General features: G+C 43.1%; 1 protein-coding gene across 1 annotated transcript in view; it reads right to left on the reverse strand.

Moving 5' to 3' along the window:
* MYRIP (myosin VIIA and Rab interacting protein) overlaps window positions 1–18,147 on the reverse strand; it is a 398,493-nt gene extending 380,346 nt beyond the window's left edge. Inside the window, exon 1 of the mRNA XM_066584716.1 lies at window positions 17,884–18,147. The gene's annotated coding sequence lies outside the window, so the exon portion shown is untranslated. The remainder of the gene's footprint in view (window positions 1–17,883) is intronic.
* Window positions 18,148–18,723: the final 576 nt, after the last annotated feature.

The raw sequence follows: 18,723 nt of genomic DNA on the forward strand, positions 1-18,723 counted from the left end.
GCTCCATACTCCTCCTCCCTTCCTCTCCACATACTATGGGAAGCATGAGACAGCAGCAGCAAATATCAACCTACACTGCATTTAATCTATGTCATTGTCTCTGCTGTTAGTGATGAACTTCACATGATAAAAAGCAGTGGACAGCAACTTAGAACAAAGGGTAAACCCTCGGGGCCAGAAGTTTAGAATAATTTTTTCAGTATAAAAACAGCATTTTAGGTAAATAAAGTGATTTGCTCTTTAGCTAGTTATCACAGTGGCTATCACATAAGCAAAAGTTTGTTAAAAAAATGTTGACCATTTAATGTACTATTTTTTATTAAACCCTTTGAAATAAAACTGAAAGCACGGAGGCTAAATCATAACGTATCATGTCCAAATATGTATTGTGATACACTGTATACATTTGTGATGCTGGTGCATTAATGGCGCAGAAGAAAATGCAAGGTGCTTAGAACACAATTTAGAGCTCATGCCTTAAAAAGCTGACATTACAGCGTCCGGCTAGAAATTATAATCACTAATTTTTTGGCAAATATCAGGTTAATGGTACACAGACAATTAAAAAGTCAGCATTTACACGAGACATTTAACCCTTTCCAATCCACTGTCTGACGTCTAAAGACATTATGATTGAAGGCTGTATAGCTCTGATGTCGTAATACGTGCGGCAGGGTATTCTTATTGTATATTACTGGCCGCTATGCTGTTGGGGGCCTCTCCAGCATGCCCCATACTGCAGTACTGGCTCTAGCCAGCAGATGGTGCTGTTGTATAATGGCAGAAAGAAAAAAAACCCTAGGAAACACTGAATCCAAAATTGGATTGCAAAGGGTTAATCTTTTCCGATGGTGAAAAGGAAAGAAAACTCGGAAGTTGTATTTATTTTAGCGTTTTACGCTCTAAATGACTAGTTCCGAGAACACATTCTATGAGTCAGTGAGTAAGTATCACATTTAAAGCCACCATTTACATGGTAGGGTACCCTACTGAGAGTTCATTATAAAGATTTGTGAACAGCAGCCAACAATCAGATATTGGTTCTTATTTTCTAAACTGCTGTAGAAAATATTTTTATAGGGTTACATGAAAACTGTTGTTTTAGTGGCAATAAAATAAAGCCAATTACTGTTAATGTTGTAAGTGGTAAAGTAGTGCAATTGATATCAGCAGTTTTTAACCGCAGCTACTCTTTGGTCAATCGTTATGAACATCCTCAAGAAGTTTAACTGTACTTCTCATGCAAAAGATGTTCTGTACAGGGCTGGTCCTAAGAGATCCCAAAGTGCAGCTGAGGGCCCTCTACACTGTCTACTGGCTGACTTACAGTAGGTGGCCCCAAGAAAAACTCAGTCTAATATATAGCACCCCCATTTAAAGTATAACTGTGCTTTCCAAAAACTTTGATGTGTCATAAGATTTTGATTGGTGAGGTCTGGGTGCTAAGACTCCCACAAAATAAAGCAACAGAAGCAGTCATCCAAGTGCTGTCACTGCTCGTTAGGCTTGCTAGAAAGTGTATCGACCCCTATTTCAGCTAGCAACAAAAGACAGTACGGTACTGGTGTATCTTGACGCCACCGGAAGCTAGGGGTTTGACAGGGGTAATGCCCCTGTCACACCCTTAGCTGCTGATTGGGTCAAGATCTGAAAGTCCTAGAAGGTGCTGTTAGCTCTCCCTGTGCTGCACCGCAGTTAGCTGCCTGTTCCCCAGCGCTGCTGCTTTTGGCTCCCTGGTGTTGTGCAGTGTACCCTTCCCACTGTGTTCTCCATGCTGCTGAGCGCCTTGTACAAAAGTCATATGGCACCAAAGGGGGTGGAGAAGGAAGGAGGCTGCCGGCACCGCCAAAGCAGCTTCCCCTCGCTCTGCACTCCCTAATGCCAACCCCGCTTTGCACTTTAAAACTGAGGGGGGTTGCGTTGGCGGGGAAGGCCCTTTCGATGTGCCAATGCGGGGGACCTGCATGGCAACTAACAGCATCGGGAAGGAGCGATATGATTTTCATACAACGCGTTCTGGGCGGCTGGCGGGTAAATACCTTGCAGCTGCGGCAGCCTGACTGCAGCAGGGGACACTGTATGGTTTCCCCAACAATGTTTATTGGGCTGCCAGGACCTAAATCTCATCCAGCTCGCCAGCCAATCACGAACAGGGGGCGTCACCCCCATGTCAAACTTGACTCCACCAGTACTTCCTGGTGGCGTCAAGATGCACCAGTACCAGACAGTACTTGGATGACTGCTTCTGCTGCTCTGTTCTAGTAATTATTGAAGGTCCTAGTGCCTGGTCCCTCGCCAATCAAAAATATTGACATGCCCCGATGACATGTCAAAAGTTTGTGGAAAGTTAAGCTACACTTTAATACAAAATACAAATATGTTTTGCACACTGTACGTTAGGCCAGCACAAGTCCTAAAAGAGAACATTTAAAATTTCCATATTAATGTAGGATGGGCCCCCAAAACAATAATATTGGTAAATCCAAGATACCCCAATCTGACACTGTGAAAAACAATACCAAAAACAATTAGAACTTATTCTCAACTTTTTAAACAGTATAAAAGGGCGCTGTAACCCACTTGTTTCTCAGAATAATTCTAATTACAATCTTTTAGTCAGAGTAAAAGCAAAATCCTATGATGTAATTGTAAAGTTTTATCTTGTGACCGAAAATCTCTCTTAATCCTATTAGAATATTCTGAAAGACAGATTTAACATTCTGTGGAAGAAAAACTCATGACATATTTTCACATGGAAATTAACAACCCAAATTGATCAAAAAGAATCAGAAATGTCTTGGCACTTGTGGAAAAACTGTTTGCTAGCTACAATAAGGCCTCATGTCCACGGGGAAAATCAGGCCCGCTACGGATTCTCCATGGAGAATGCGCAGCGGGTCCCTCCTGCCCCGCGGACATGAGGGCTGAAAATAACAATTACTCACCTCTCCGCACGCTCCGGATCTTCCCTTCTTCACGGCTTGATCTTCTCTCCGTCGCGGCCGGATCTTCTTTCTTCAGCTCAGCGGATGTGCTCGGCACGCCGGCTGTGTGCCGCGCGCATGCACCGGGCACATCCACCGGCCCGAAGAAAGAAGATCTGTCCGCGACGGACAGAACATCAAGCCGCGAAGGGAAGATCCGGAGCGTCCGGAGCAGGTGAGTTTAATGCTGCTATGGGTGTTCCGCAGATCCGGACGGCTTCCATAGGCTTCAATAGAAGCCTGCGGGAGCCGTCCCCGCGGGAGACCCGCACTAAAATGGAGCATGTCCGGATTTTTTCCTGCACGCGGGACCCACGCCTGCAGGGAAAAATGACATCCGCAGGTATTTAACTACCTGCGGGTGTCTAATGCATCCCTATAGGGCGCGGATCCGCGTACAGGAAAAATGCTGCGGATTGTAAATGTTAATTTGCCCATGGACATGAGGCCTAATAGTTTATTTTCTAAATGTTCCTATTGGTAAAGTCCAAAAGATTACAGAATTGCCCTGTATCAGAGAGGTGCACCCTATGAGCCGTGTTAGCACTTTTACTAATATAACTTTTCATCAAGGTATCCAGTTTGGTCCATAAAAAGTTATCAAAAATAATGGAGCACCAACCTGGATTAACAATGAAGTAGAGAACCGGAAAGAATCGGGTTAGCCGCAAGTCCAGAAGCTCTTACTATTCCCAAATTGTCATAAGAAACCAACTCCATAAAAGGATCTTTATTACAAAAACATGCTAAAATTACATATGAGAAAAACATCAGCTCAAAATCAGATGTCCACATATACGCATTTCGGAGCACAAGACTCCTTGTTCACCACATGCAGGATCACACTATCCATGGAGATGGGATAACCAATTGTGTTGCCAAAGCCCCAAAAACTGTGTCCACACAAGCTTTTTTGTCTACCTCTGTGATACATACTCCTTTATGTTCTAGTTTTACTAATTGGGTAATGCTCAAATGAACAATTTGCAATCCTTTATGCACTCACGTGTTCCACAACACACATATGATTAAGAGTTACGAAAAGCAAGTCATATACGCCATAAATAACAACACCTACAAAATAAAGCCAATATGTCCTCAGAACAGGCTATCAATGGTTTATTGAGGGGGTCCAAAGCTCTACATCCCTTCTGATTGACTTCTGAAGATCCCATGGTGCTCGCATTAATGCCATGGCCTCTTCTCTGGCACGTGATGTCACATTCATCAGTCACTAGGCCTCAGAGCAGCTCAATCCCATTCAAGTGGATGGGATTGAGCTGCTATATCAGACACAGGAGCTACACAATGTATAATACTGTGCCTGGTAAGGACTGGAGCAGCCACTGTGCTGATCCCACTTCAATCAGCTGGTCTTTGGGGACCTCAAACAGCGGACCCTGTAGATCAACTATTTATAACTAATCGTGATAAAAGGACATCAATACTTAAGTCCTTGAAAACACCTTTAAATGAGATGAAGAGATTAAAAATGATGAAGAGGAGTACACTGAATAAACACTTTATAAGAGAAACTCACATAGTAGTGCATTGGACCTCCTTTGACCTTCAGAACTGCAGCAGTTTGTTGTGGCATAGCTTCTAGGTGTTGAAATAGTCCTGCAGGAACATTGGCCCGTGTGGACAAGACAGCGACTTGCAATTGTGGCAAATTAGATGGAGGTTCTGGCAGGCTTTGAACAGCCAACCGGATGGGTTCATTGATTCATGCTGCTTGCACCGACTCCTCCCACCAACATATAATGCACCTGAAATCTGGATTAATTTGAGCAGGTGATATTTTCCACAGCTCAGTGATCCAATTTTTGTGCCACTCTGTCCACCAGAGTCTTGCCTTTCTATTCCCTTAGATAGCAATGACACTTATATACACTGGATCCCCTTTTGATGGATGTTTTTCCTCTATCACACCATTCTCGGGATACTCATAACACCGTTGCACAAGGCAAAGTAACGTAAGCTTGGCAGTTTTTGAAATGCAGCTTCTGGCTAGTCTAGCAGCAATGACTATACTTCGTTCAAAATCGCTTAGATGGCTCGATTTTCCAATTTTAACATGGATTCACACTGAAACTTGATCCATGGAAAACGCATACTTGATTTTATGTTGCGCTCTGGGGTCACAAGTCCAATTTCCGTACATGGAAGTTGGAGTCGAGAAAGGGCAGGTGTCTCTAATAAAGTCGCCATTTAGTGTATAAAGCATAAAACTTAGACTATTTATAATTGAAATACATGTAACTATAAAGCATAATATCCCCAAACTCATAGGGCAAGCAGCAGTCAATGTCTATGGGGGGTAATTCCAGTCCCCAGAACTCAAAATTGACTTGAAACAGTAAAAGACATTGCACATTTTTTTCGTCAAGCACCAGGTCTTCAAGGCCAGACTTTAGTAGTTCAGGAGTAAGAAAGCGTTGAGCGACGTTTGATAAGGATGTGGTCCAAATGGTGAAAGCAGTCTTTGTGAGATATTTAATAGGGTGGTGCCTGTCCAAAAACCGTCACTGTAGGCAACGGGGCATCAAAATGTTAACCTTAAAAAGGAAAATTAATGGACTGTAAGCGCAACCCTTAGGCCTTAGTCAGACGGGCGTTTTTAGCCGCGATTTGCGCATGCGTCCGGCGATTTTATAAAACCATTGCTTTGCAATGGTATTGGACACATGAGCGCTTTTTATGCGCTCGTCCGATAAATTATAGAACAGAAATCGCAGATCGCACCTATCTGCGATCTGCGATTCCTGTTCTTTTCTCTATATGCGCTCAATGGGGCCGGCGGCAGCAGCGCCGACCCCATTGAGAACATATAGAAGACAAATCATTCTTCTCTGCCACAGCTGTAACAGCTGTGGCAGAGAAGAACGATGTTTGCCCATTGAATTCAATGGAGCCGGCAATACAGCCGCTCCATTGAAAGCAATGGGCTGCCGGCGTGCGCGGGGTTAATTGTCGGAAAGGGGTTAAATATATAAGCCCTTCCCTGCAATTCATCCTAAAATGTGTTAAAATAAAAAAAAATTGTATACTCACCTTTCCGCTGCAGCCGGAGTCCAGCTGCGGCCGCTGTCAGTTCTCCTGAACTGCTTCTCGGCACTATTCAGCCGGCGGGGCTTTAAAATCCCCGCCTGCTGAATGATCTGCCTCTGATTGGTCACAGCCCTGACCAATCAGAGGCAGGTTTCACTCACACACCCATTCATGAATTCATGAATGGGTGAGTGACTGCTGCCTCTCAGCGCTGAGCCAATCAGGGGCAGGTCTGACTCACATCCATTCATGAATTCATGAATGGGTGTGAGTGAGACATGCCTCTGATTGGCTCAGCGCTGAGCCAATCAGGGGGCAGGTCTGACTCACACCCCCTTCACACCCACTGCAGGACGGCCGCGCGGAGCCCCGGCTGCCGGGAGAAGGTGAGTATATATATATTTTTTATTTTTACACATTTTAGGATGAATTGCAGGGAAGGGCTTATATATTTAAGCCCTTCCTGACAATTCATCCCGGGCTCGCCCGCAGCGCATTGCTTTAAATGGAGCCGGCTCTATTGCCGTCTCCATTGAATGCAATGCGCTGGACAGCTCCGGCCCGTTTCTAATGAAACGCGGCTAGGAGCAGATTTTCGGGCGATTTGCGGGCGACTTGCGCGCACCGGTCACGCGATTTGCAGATGCGCATCCGTCATGCGATCCGCAAATCGCGTGAAAAAACGCCCGTGTGACTAAGGCCTCATAGTGTAAAGCAGATTCAGATGAGGAGATTGACCCGATTCTTGGGCATTAATTAAATAAATTGGTTTACAGCCAGCACATAAGACGTTTCGGGGACGAAGCCCCTTCTTCAGAAATGGCTGCATAGAGCACAGTAGTGCTGCCTCATGAGCTCCTTCTGCACTTCAGCAAAATAAGAATTGGCAAGTTAGACTTTATTAGTTGACATTAAATTCCTCTGACCGCCTCTCCATTCCCTGATTAGATTGTGCTGACAACTAATAAGGCATCAATACAATTTAGAAAGTATAGACGACATGTTTCTCTTTTGTCCTAGTTTCCCCTTCAGACATGACATTGACTACTGAAATTATGTTAATAATGTATTAAAACTTATTAGATGTTAGCGTGTTTTATAAAGAATTTAAATAATATTTTAATTTTTCAATGTAGGCGCATTTCAAGGAAGCAAGATGCTTTCCAACAACCTTTGTGTTTTGCTTCGAGTACAGAATAGGGGCTACTAGAAATAGCAGGAAACTCTGCAGTTTGCAGATTCATTTGCAGAGAAATAGCAAGCTGAGAAGCAAAACACTAGATGTAACAGAAAAAAAGAGTAGATATACAAAGAGTGGTCAAAAATCTGGAAACACCGTACAAAATGCATGCTTTAAGTTACATGGGATTATAAACCACATTTCAATAAGACATGTAGAGATCAATTTCAGTAGAGCTAACATAACACAAATGCTGCCAGGCAAAAGTGAACATCTGCCTGAGAACAAGGTCCAATTGGTCAGGGGTTTGAGCCACTCAGCCGCTGTTACCAGCTGGCTCCCAAAACCATCCAGAGCAGGGCAAGAGGTGAAGTAAACACAAATTTGGTGGGAAAGCCAAACAGCAGTCAAAAGGGCAGCTTAGTGCTAATGACTAAAATCCCTTGCATTTCGTATGGCGTTTCCATATTTTTGTCCAACCCCTGTACATTAGGGAATTGTGTTTATGCATTTCCTACTTCTAGTAATGTAGGTGTACTAAAAGTAAAGTTATAATTTCAGCTCCGGGATTACTGCAGTGCAGCATGCATAGACACAGTTGTATTCTAAGCACATAATAAACTTGACGTCTCAAAATCAGCAACTGCAAAGTTTCAAAAGCCAAATTGAACATAGGAGTGAAATACTACATCAAACATTACATAAACTGACTGCAGGCTTTTGAATAATGGTGTCATTCTGAGGACACACAATATACAGCTTAAGAAGAAAATAAACACCAATGATCAAAGACTCTCCAGCACATTGAATCGCAGTGCAAGACACTCCAGCAATCCTCATTGCAGAAGTTATATCAAGTTTTGTTAAGTGTTCAATCACATCAGCATCGGAGATTCTGTTCCGAATCTTCATCGCTGATTTACACTAGAAAATAGGACAAAATAGTACAACAGGGCAAACTGCTGGACTGCTGGCGGGAAGTTGAACGGACCCCATTATAGTCAATGTGGGTCCATTCAGTGATGTTTGGTTCCGTCATAAGATGGAACTGTTCGGTCAGGGGGTGCTGTTTTCCTGTTCCCTAACATGGAATTTCCCAACGCTCCTGTGAATGAGCCCTATGCTATGTGAAATAGAGGATTGCAGTTCTAGAGATCCTATTCACACCATTAGGCCGGGTTCACATGTGCATTTTTGCTCGAGCATAAGTGCAATGTATTTGCGCTTTGAACTGGGCTTTTTTTGCGTGTCAGCGCATTTTACCGCACTTTATGTGCTCACAGGGCATGTTCATTCGCAGCAGACAAACATGCACCGATTTAAATGGCTATTCAGCCTAATTAGTTCTAGATGTGTCCTTTTTCTCGTGGAATTGCGCAACGTGTTCTGCATCATGTTGTGCATTGAGCGTGTATTTGCACACCCTCCATAGACGTCTATGGAGACCTTTAGTGCACAACTGCAAAGGACAATAGAGCAGGTTCTCTTTTGTTGCACACGTGGCAAATGTGCAAGCAAAATTGGAAAATGAGACAAACCCATTAATGGGTTTTATTCTATGTGTATTGTGCGTATAAATTTTATGCGTGCAAAAACACTTGCAAATATGCCCATGTGAAGCAGCCCTTAAGGAGTTCACACCTACATTATAGCCGGTTGCACAAGTTACAAAACATACTGGCCATACTTGTTGCTATTTTTCTGCAACATATATTAACAGATCGCTGTCTGCGTTCCATTCAATTGACTATATATTTGCTCATGTAAGGCCAAATGCCCACAGCCGGGTCGGTTTCCAACTGCGACATGTTGCAGTGGAATCAGACCCTGTGACCCAGCGTACCTGTCCTCTAGTCTTCTTTCCGCTCTGTGGATGTGCTGGCTGGCGTGCCGCCGCATATGCGCAGTGCAGAGAATCGCGCCGGTGGTGACATAGATCCACTGCGACTCACCGCAGGACGAACGACTTCCATTGACTGCAATGGAAGACGTCTGTGCGAGGCTCGCACTATAATAGGACACTCTGCTATTTCCCCGAGCAAGCGGAAAATCACAGTTGATTTCTGCTTGTGGGCATGGAAAAGCGTTTTGCATACCATGTCCTATGGGGAATATTTGCTGCGGGATCCGGAGGCGAACGCTCGCTCCGGATCCTGCATTGTAAATACGGCCATGGGCATTGGGCCCAAGGCAGATACATATACTGCAACAATCATAGCGATATTAAGCAAATGCCAACAGAATAACTTCATGGATGTTAGGAATGTTGAGACAATACGTATACTGATCAGCTATAACAATAAAACCTTGTGTACGTCATCTGCATGCTACCAAAACAGTTCTGGTTTTGAGAAATGAACTCCACAAGTCCCTTGAAGGTGTACTGTGGTATGTGGCACCAGGACATCGGCAGTAGATCCTTTAAAGGGGTTGTCCGGTAAGCGAAATCTTTACCCGTACCAACTGTGTTGGAGTCTCCACTTCCATCGCAGGAGGCTGGCTGTTCCGCTCATCTTAATAACCCAGTCAGCTCCCTTCCCTTTCGCAGCTGATGCAGAGAAAGAGGTTGGCTTAGTTATTAAAATAAGTAGCCAGCCCCTTGCAATGATATGATAGGCACAGAGAGAGCCCATAACACATGACTTAGTGTCAGAACCAGTCCGAAAGTGGAGGCTCCGATACTGTAGGTCCAGGTAAGGAATCTGTCTCTCTGGGCAACCCCTTTAAATATAGTAGGTTGTGGGCTGGAGCCTCCATTGAGCGGGCATGCTTTCCCAGCAGATCCCAGAGATGTTTGATCATATTGAGATCTGGGGAGTTTTAAGGTCAAGTCAACACCCCGAGCTCTTTGTCATGTTCCTCAAACCATTCTGAATAATTTTATCAGTGTGCATTATCCTTCTACTGCCATTAGTGAATGCTATTCCCATAAAGACTTGTACATGGTTTGAAACAATATTTAGGTAGGTAGCATATGTCAAAGTAACATCCAACAGACCAAGCCACCTTCTTCCATTACTCACCGGTCCAGTTTTGGTGCTTAAATTCCCACCATAGCAACTTTTGGTGGTAGTCGGATCAGAATGACCACTATGACTGGTCGACGCCTGTGCAGCCCCCAAATACAGCAAGTTGCGGTGCACTGTGGTTTTTTTTCCTTTCAATCACAGCCAATATTAACTTTTTCAGAAAAAAAAGAGGCATGGACTGTAGTTGGGTCACCATTTTTTATAAGTCATAGCCATTGTTTCAGGATGGGCAGGAAGATTTATTTTGTGTCTGGTAACTGGTGACAGATTTTTTTTTAATGTCCTCCAAAATGAATTACTAGTGACAATGACGTATAGGCACATAGAAAGAACTGAATACATAGAAAGGAGTCCATCATTCCAGCTTTTGTGCTCAAAGATATCTTGTGTGATGTTGAAATATACGAAGAAGAAAGGAGATCTCACGCTAAAGTAACTCCTATTCTTTGCTCCTCAGATTATGTTCACCCAACTGAATTTTTACACAAATTTTAGCACGTATTCTGCACTGAAATTCATGTTACATCCAACTGACATCGATTTAAATGCAAATCCATGATGTAGTTCATACCTTGAAATCTACTTATTGAGGAGGATTCCGAGTGGAAATCACGTTGGGTAATCATTTGTAGGTTAGCGGTATGTCGAATCATGAGGCCTTATTTGCTATCCCAATGCCAGAGAGAACCAAAGAGGGGAAATTTAGCTCTAGTTTGCTACTTGAGTTCTAGCTCTTCAAGCTAATGTAGATAAGAGTGACCATAGACTTTAAAGGCTACGGACATCTTTATGCACTTTTTTTTAAATCAATGTATTTTTATCCGAACAATTTTCGCAATCGAAGTTGATTAAAAAATGTTCATTGTTTTCCTCCTATACTAGCAGTGTACAGCTCTATAATACAAGTTGGAGGCCTGAATCACCTGTAAAAACCATCAGTCATACTGTTTTTGGGGGACGGGTATTCTTCATGGTCTACTTATAGTATTTGATTGATCTCCTTTTACAGCTCTGCTGCTGCAAATAGTCGCACTCTTCTACAATCAGCCATCCGATCACTGGGCAGTAAAGATGGCAAAGAATGAGAGAGAGCTATCACAAAAACCCCCCCAAAAAACCCTGTGTTTACTGACAGGTCCCCAGTGGCCAGCCCTTGTAATTACAAGCACAGTACAGCACTGACTGAAGAGACTTCACAGGCACATTAAACAGTGAAATTAATCGGCTATAGTATAATAAAATTGTTACTTTCTAGAGGGATGCAAAAGCACCTCATGCAGATTGGACATAATTTAGTGTTCCAAAAGGACGGATATATGCAAGCAATTTACTAACACAGAGAACAAAAAATAATAATGAAACCAAAAAGTGGTGTATGGGGAAACTGATCTTAACCTACTAATGCGATGAAACCATACCTAAGAGCAGAGCACTCACCCTGATAAGGGCAACCCCATGGCAGGAACCAAGACTCTCCTGTGTTGGAAACAGGGATAATTTTTGTTGCAATAAATAACAATACATGTGATATAGGTGTTAAACAACACACAATGAACCCGATGAAATACCAATGCAGAAATAACAATAAGTCACAAGAAAGATGTTACAACACCCCAAATATCTTGAGTACCAAACAGACTTATCTGACAGTGGAATGGGATAGGAGCCGCCAACTAGACAAGAAACACCTTCAAACTAGAAATATAGATGGCATCCTCTGTAAGGAGGAGCAGAAATTATTGTGTACAGACATGCACTGATTGGCTGGCTGAGATACACACCTTCCTGCCGGCCAATCAAACCACACACCAACAGAAAAGTGCTCATGTCAGCGTTCATGCTGAAGTGACACTGAGCATGTGCTGCCATGTGGATCACATAGACTGGGGCTGATACCATGAGGTCACCCCGGTCCCGATCCAACACGGCTGGCCAGCCATAACATAAAGCCTCCTTATCATCTACAACCTCCCCCCTTCCCAGCTGTATACTTTTATATATAAAATCTCCCCTCCCCTGCAGTAAGTGAACCATAAAGCATACCGCTAAGATGGAGAACCTTTGAATCAGCCCGAATGGCGGGTTTTGCAAGAAATTCATATATATTCTGCCATAAAAACAAAATCCATAAAATAATGATGGAATTTCTGCACATTTTTTTCCATCTTCCCCTGCAATAAAAAAAAGTACTAAAAGTCCTACAACACATTATATATACTCAAGAATGGTGCCATTACAAAATACAACCCCAAAAAAGAAACAAGTCCTCATACACATATGTCAACGAGTTATGGCACTTGCAATGCAACGATGAAAATCGCTTCGTCCTTAAGGTAAAAATAGGCTGGTCACTAAGGGGTTAATTCTAATAGCATTCACTTATCTGAATCATGCAGAAGTCAGCAGATCTATAGACACAAGCTTTCAAGTACAGTGACGCTTCTCTCTAATGAAATTTACAAACTCATTTTTGATGCCAGGACCACAGGGACACAAACTGGCTTAATGAAAGTCACAAGAACCTGGTGTTTGCATCAATGACTCAGCTCTAATCTCTCTAATCAGCTTCTCTACAGAGTCTGAGGCTGGCCATACATTTTAGGCTGGCCAGCAGCTATTCCTCCCAACCCTTCAATGCACATAATGGTTTGGCTTGGTGGAGCGTGCATGTGTTCTCAATGGGGAGAGGGGAATAAGCCTCTGCTAGACACCTCTGACGGCGGCTTATCTCTCTGAGAACCAAAGCATGAGACATGACAATGTACAGGGTTATTACAAACAATCTTCTTGATTTGAAACCTTAAGGACTCCCGTTTAATGACACTCAGATAAAGAAATTCGATATCAATGGAAACAAAAACTCAAAAATTTTCATTTAGCAAAACCATAACGGTAAGACGGTGTTTGTTGACCACAGCAACCAATCACAGCACAGCTTTCATTTCTCAAGCTACTAAGGTAAAAGTGTGAAAACAGCGGAGCGTTTGTGCAAGTTTCACAAAAAGTCCTCAGAAATCCACCGTCAGAGCAAGCGGAGAATTGGACATCCCGCAGCCGACTGTGTAAGTCTCTACACAAACATTTTTGATGTTATCCCTAACAACTGCCATTGTTACCGGCCCTGAAACCGGACGACAAAGCACAGCGACGTTCTTTCTGCAAATGTAATAGAAAGCAATGGTTTCATCATTAGCGTTCAGTGATGAAGCCGCCTTCCACCTATTGGAAATAGTTAACAAATGTAATGTCAGATTCTGGTGGAGGGGGACCTACCTGTCTACAGGAATGTGTTTTGCGCTATAACCTGTAGGAAAGGTATGGCTCCTTCTATTTCCCTGAGGAAACAATCACTGGGAATTCGGACCTGGACACTACAGATATGGCTTCTGTCAAAGCTGGAACAGGAAATCCCAGGTTTCATCTTCCAATAGGGTGGGCAACCGACCCCTATTTTCACAATGAAGTCACATGAGCTCAATAGGTGGCTACGAAACAGATGGGTTGGTTGTGTAGGTGGTGACGATGGTGAGCGTCTTCCTTGGCCTCCACATTCTCCGGACCTTCCGCCTTGTGATGTTTTCTCTGGGGGAGTGTTAGACACTATATTTTTCAGCCGCCATGCATGATCTTTCGCAACAGAGAAGCCATTGGATCAGTCGCCATGCTCCGCTACAACGTGTATGGCAGGAATTTGACTCCAGGCTCCACGTGTGTCTGGTGACAAAGCGGGTCACATTATGCACCTCTGAGGGGGGAGAACATTTTTGATGTTATGCAAGAAAACTTATTGAGTTTCTGTTTCCATTGATATCAAATTTTTGAATCTGAGTGTGAGTTAAGAGAGTTTCAGATTGGGAAGATCATTTGTAACAACCCTGTAAAACTTCTCAATTCTTATCTCCCCCAAATCTGCCCTCATGGGAGAGTTTAGAGCCCCCATAGACATTAGATGGTCAGCCTATCCCTGCAAAATCTGCGAGTTCAGATGACATTAACCCAATGTGTATGGCCAGCTTTAGCTCATATATAGAGACAGTGTTATGATACTTCCAAACTTTTTTCGGCTCGCAGCACAACTCGCCAAAACTTTCTTTATCTTGCGGGACCGCTGAAAAAAAAAATTTCTCTCACTCTCTTCTCCATGGCACCCCTGGAAGCTTCTGTACACCGGGGTGCTGCGTTGCCCTGGTTGGGAATCAAGTGGCCTTTAACCCTTTCCAATCCACTGTCTGACCTCTAAGGACATTATGATTTAAGGCTGTACAGCTCTGATGTTGGAAGACGTCTGTCGGGGTTCTCTTACTGTATATTGGCAGCCTCTCTGCTGTCGGAGCCTATTCAACGTATCACCTCATGCAGTACTGGCTTTAGCCAGCATATAGCGCCATTGTATAATTTTTTTTTTTTTTTAATCAAATTTTTATTGGCATTTTGAATGATAGACAATCTATGGACAGATAATAAAACAACGTCTCGAGTAGCATAACAAGGTGGTTACGTAAGCGAAAAAAGGAATCGATTGACGATACACATAACCGATTGATAGTTTAGAGACAATCACGCCATTGTATAATTGAAGAAAAAGAATAAGCCCCCTAGGAAAACCAGGATACAAATTGGGGGGTGCGCCCTGTGGGCAAAAAAAGTACAGTAAAATACTCTGACATGTACATAAAAGCCTAGTTTATAGCGCAAAACAAGTTGTGATAAGGCGTGTTCAATTGCTCATATGTCCATGTGAAGCTGGACTAGAACTTTGTGATTGGTAATGCAACACAGTCTGCACTGCAGCCCTGTAGCCAGGTCATCCATCAGTGGGGAATGCCTTTTCTGTACCATCAATGGAGAAGTGGCTTGAAATGCAATTTGACCCTTGAGGAACTGACTGGCAGTTATGAAAACCTCTGTATACAAATATGCGTCAGAGTTTTTAGGTCGAAAGATTTCTTTCCCATAGGGTTGTCTTGTGCCATGCAGTGTTGGAGTCCTAGGTTCAAATCCAATTAAGGTCAACATCTACATGGAGTTTGTATGTTCTCCCCATGTTTGTTTGGGTTTCCTCCAAATGCATGATAATTGGTGAATTTAACGATAATGGGGTCCATCTGCTTTCTGCTCAGCTAGCCGGCTCTTAGCCGAAAGAAAAAGCGCTGTAGGTTGGATCTATGATGGAACCTCCAAGCGAAGGTTCCAACATAGATGTAAAACCACCCTCACATGGATTTGTCCCCCCTTTCCATTTTGTATACAGTTATATCAGGCTTTGTTTCCTAACAAAAGAAGACAAGTTTGCTTGTTTTTTTATTTTTCAATGGAACCAACTCTTCCGCATTGATATGGACATTTTGTATAGTCTTCATTCTATATGATGAAAATGCTCAGTGTGACAAGCACAGCACTATCCTGCAACAATTATTAAATTAAAGGGTCACTCCGGCAAAAACACATTTTTCCATGCCTGCCACCCACGTCTGATTGCTTGTCACACTCTGGAGGTCTCTTCTCTGTGTTGCAGTCACTTCAATGCAGTGCAGCTTCCTGTCTGATACTTATCAGGTACCTTTTTGAGAGTGAGAGTCTTAAGTTTCACTTTCACATCTATCCCATGATGCATCAGCACAGATATTCCAGTGGCCATACCATTTTTTCCTGCAGGTGAGGCAGTTTGATTAGCAATAGCTTTCAGTGGAGTAACCTATTAGGGTTGAGGGGATGCGGTTGCATTCGAGCCCAGGACCCTCAGGGGGCCCATATGGCCTATCTTCTCCATATAGGGAACCTAGTAGTATGAATAAAGCATTATAGTTGGGGGGCCCTGTTACAGATTTTTCATTGGAGCCCCAAATCTTCAAGTTACACCTCTGGCTTATCTTTTCACCTAAATAAGCTAAATGACCTTAAGTACACAGGAGGATGAGCTGTGATCTCCTCTATTATAGCAGTGTGATCAGTAACTGGGACAGGAGTCTCTGTGTCTCCCTGTAGGCAAGTCCTGTGGTAGGTACATGTAATAGTATCACATAGGACAGAGGAACTATCTTAGGCTGCTTTCACACCTGTGTTGGGGTCAGTTCAAGGTTTCCATCTCTCTGCTCCATTTTTGGAGTAGAGAAACTGACATAAAACGGATCCGTTTTTTTCCCCCGCTTATTTCGATAGGGTTTAACAAAAAAAACACAAAATGGAAAGGTTTCAGTTTGCTTCTGTTCTATTAAGCTTCCATTTTTTGGGATAGGAGAATAGCGCAGTCTGCAGCATTATTTTTCTGTCCAAAGGAAGGTGCGTGAAAATCCCCAAAACGCAGAGCAAATCTAAAGCAAATGTTAGTTTGTCGCTGACCAAAATCACACTTGCATACTAACAGGCTGGACCCGTGTAGTAGAGCCACAGTGCTCTGTGGGTTACTATAGATGAAGGCCTTGGAAGGAAGCTTCTGATCATGTAGACACATGAAATGAATGTAGCCTGCACCTCACTAGTACATGCCCCACACAAGCCCTAGGCATAACAAGCCTCTAAACATTTCATCATGACAAGATACAATAATGTGGACATTGGGAGAAGCGGCTCACTAATTGGAGGTTCATGTCCAACTAGGGGGCAAGTATGACCTTGAAAGACATAAGATAAACTCCAATCACAAGGACAGGATTTCCCCATTCTCACCTGTGGCAAAGAAGTAGTTAACTAAAACTGCTCCTTGCTAGAAGTCTGTGTTCTAACTAGTTAGACAAACGTGAATAACCAGAGACGGGTAATAAGAATAAAATGCTTTGAAACTGATGACACTCTATAGAAGTTTTCATTGGTATAATCATTACTACTGGGCCGGCAAATTCTAGTCTTGCAAGATATTTAAAAACGATCCCTACTAAAGTTTGTGTATATATACAGTATATATATATATATATATATATATATATATATATATATATATATATATACTGTTTATATGGATGGACATTGGACATATATCTGTGTGTGTTGCATATGTAAAACATGTATAACACATATATATACATATATACACACATTAGTTATACAGGTTTCACATATGTACTATACACACAGATAGATGTTTTTTTTTTGTTTTTTTAAACTCCAAATACTCCAAAGTCAAGGAACGGTCTATAGTCCAATGTCCATCCATCCACTGCTTGGACTGGTCTATCAGCTCCATAGTTACCAATATCAATGTATTTGTAAGCGATTCTTGTACTGACGGGATGTAATGCATTGGCCGCTGTATGATAACATACTACATAGAGTATAGTCACAGAACTCACTTTACATTTCCTAATATCCGCCAGCCTTGTGACATATTCAGAGACTGAATACATCCTGCCATCCAGTATACCCTCCATCAATGGCCCCATCATGCACTGGATTCTGTGTATATGCTGATCTATACATTATATATCTAACCATATATATATATACACATAAGATGGTACGAATACTACAATGAACATGATGCCAACTTGCAGCAGGCTAAGCAGGACATTTCTGTGGAGCAGCAGCTGTAGACTTGCACTGATTCCTGCTCCATGCTGCCATGCCCTTGTGCCTCCCATCACAACTCTCTTCCTCATCTGGTATTGTGCCCCGTGCCCACACCCACATGCAGACAAGATGGTACCTGTGTGCCAGTGTCGGGGTGAGGTGACTGCAGCGGCGGATGGCGAGGTGCAGCAGGCTCCTGCGGGCTCGGTGTGCGCACTGCGCCGCTCCCAGGGTCCAGCAGGCGGGCAGCGGCTTGTGGAGCTGGAGGGACGGCGGTACCCTCTACTACAGGTCACCGAGGTGCCAGCTGCTGGCCAATCGCTAGGACAGAGGGGCTGGGAAGAGAGACCGATAAGGGGGCAGTGCCAGACATTCAGTGCCCACTCCTGCGAGGGAGAGACATGCTTACTGTACTGTCTGCATGTGATGAGACGATGGCACAGCCCATACTGTCACCAGCCTGACACATACATACACTGCACTGAGGGGTGCTATACAGCGCTACAATGTACTATATACAGAGATCCATTATAGATATACACTGCACTATACAGAGATAAGCTATATATACAGGATACACTATATATACACATACATACACTGCACTGAGGGGTGCTATACAGTGCTACAATGTACTATATACAGAGATCCATTATAGATATACACTGCACTATACAGAGATAAGCTATATATACAGGATACACTATATACACACAGCATACACTGCACTGAGGGGTGCTATACAGCGCTACAATGTACTATATACAGAGATCCATTATAGACATACACTGCACTATACAGAGATAAGCTATATATACAGGATACACTATATACACACAGCATACACTGCACTGAGGGGTGCTATACAGCGCTACAATGTACTATATACAGAGATCCATTATAGATATACACTGCACTATACAGAGATAAGCTATATATACAGGATACACTATATATACACATACATACACTGCAC

The sequence above is a fragment of the Eleutherodactylus coqui genome, chromosome 12 (assembly GCF_035609145.1).
Source record: "Eleutherodactylus coqui strain aEleCoq1 chromosome 12, aEleCoq1.hap1, whole genome shotgun sequence".
Taxonomy (NCBI): domain Eukaryota; kingdom Metazoa; phylum Chordata; class Amphibia; order Anura; family Eleutherodactylidae; genus Eleutherodactylus; species Eleutherodactylus coqui.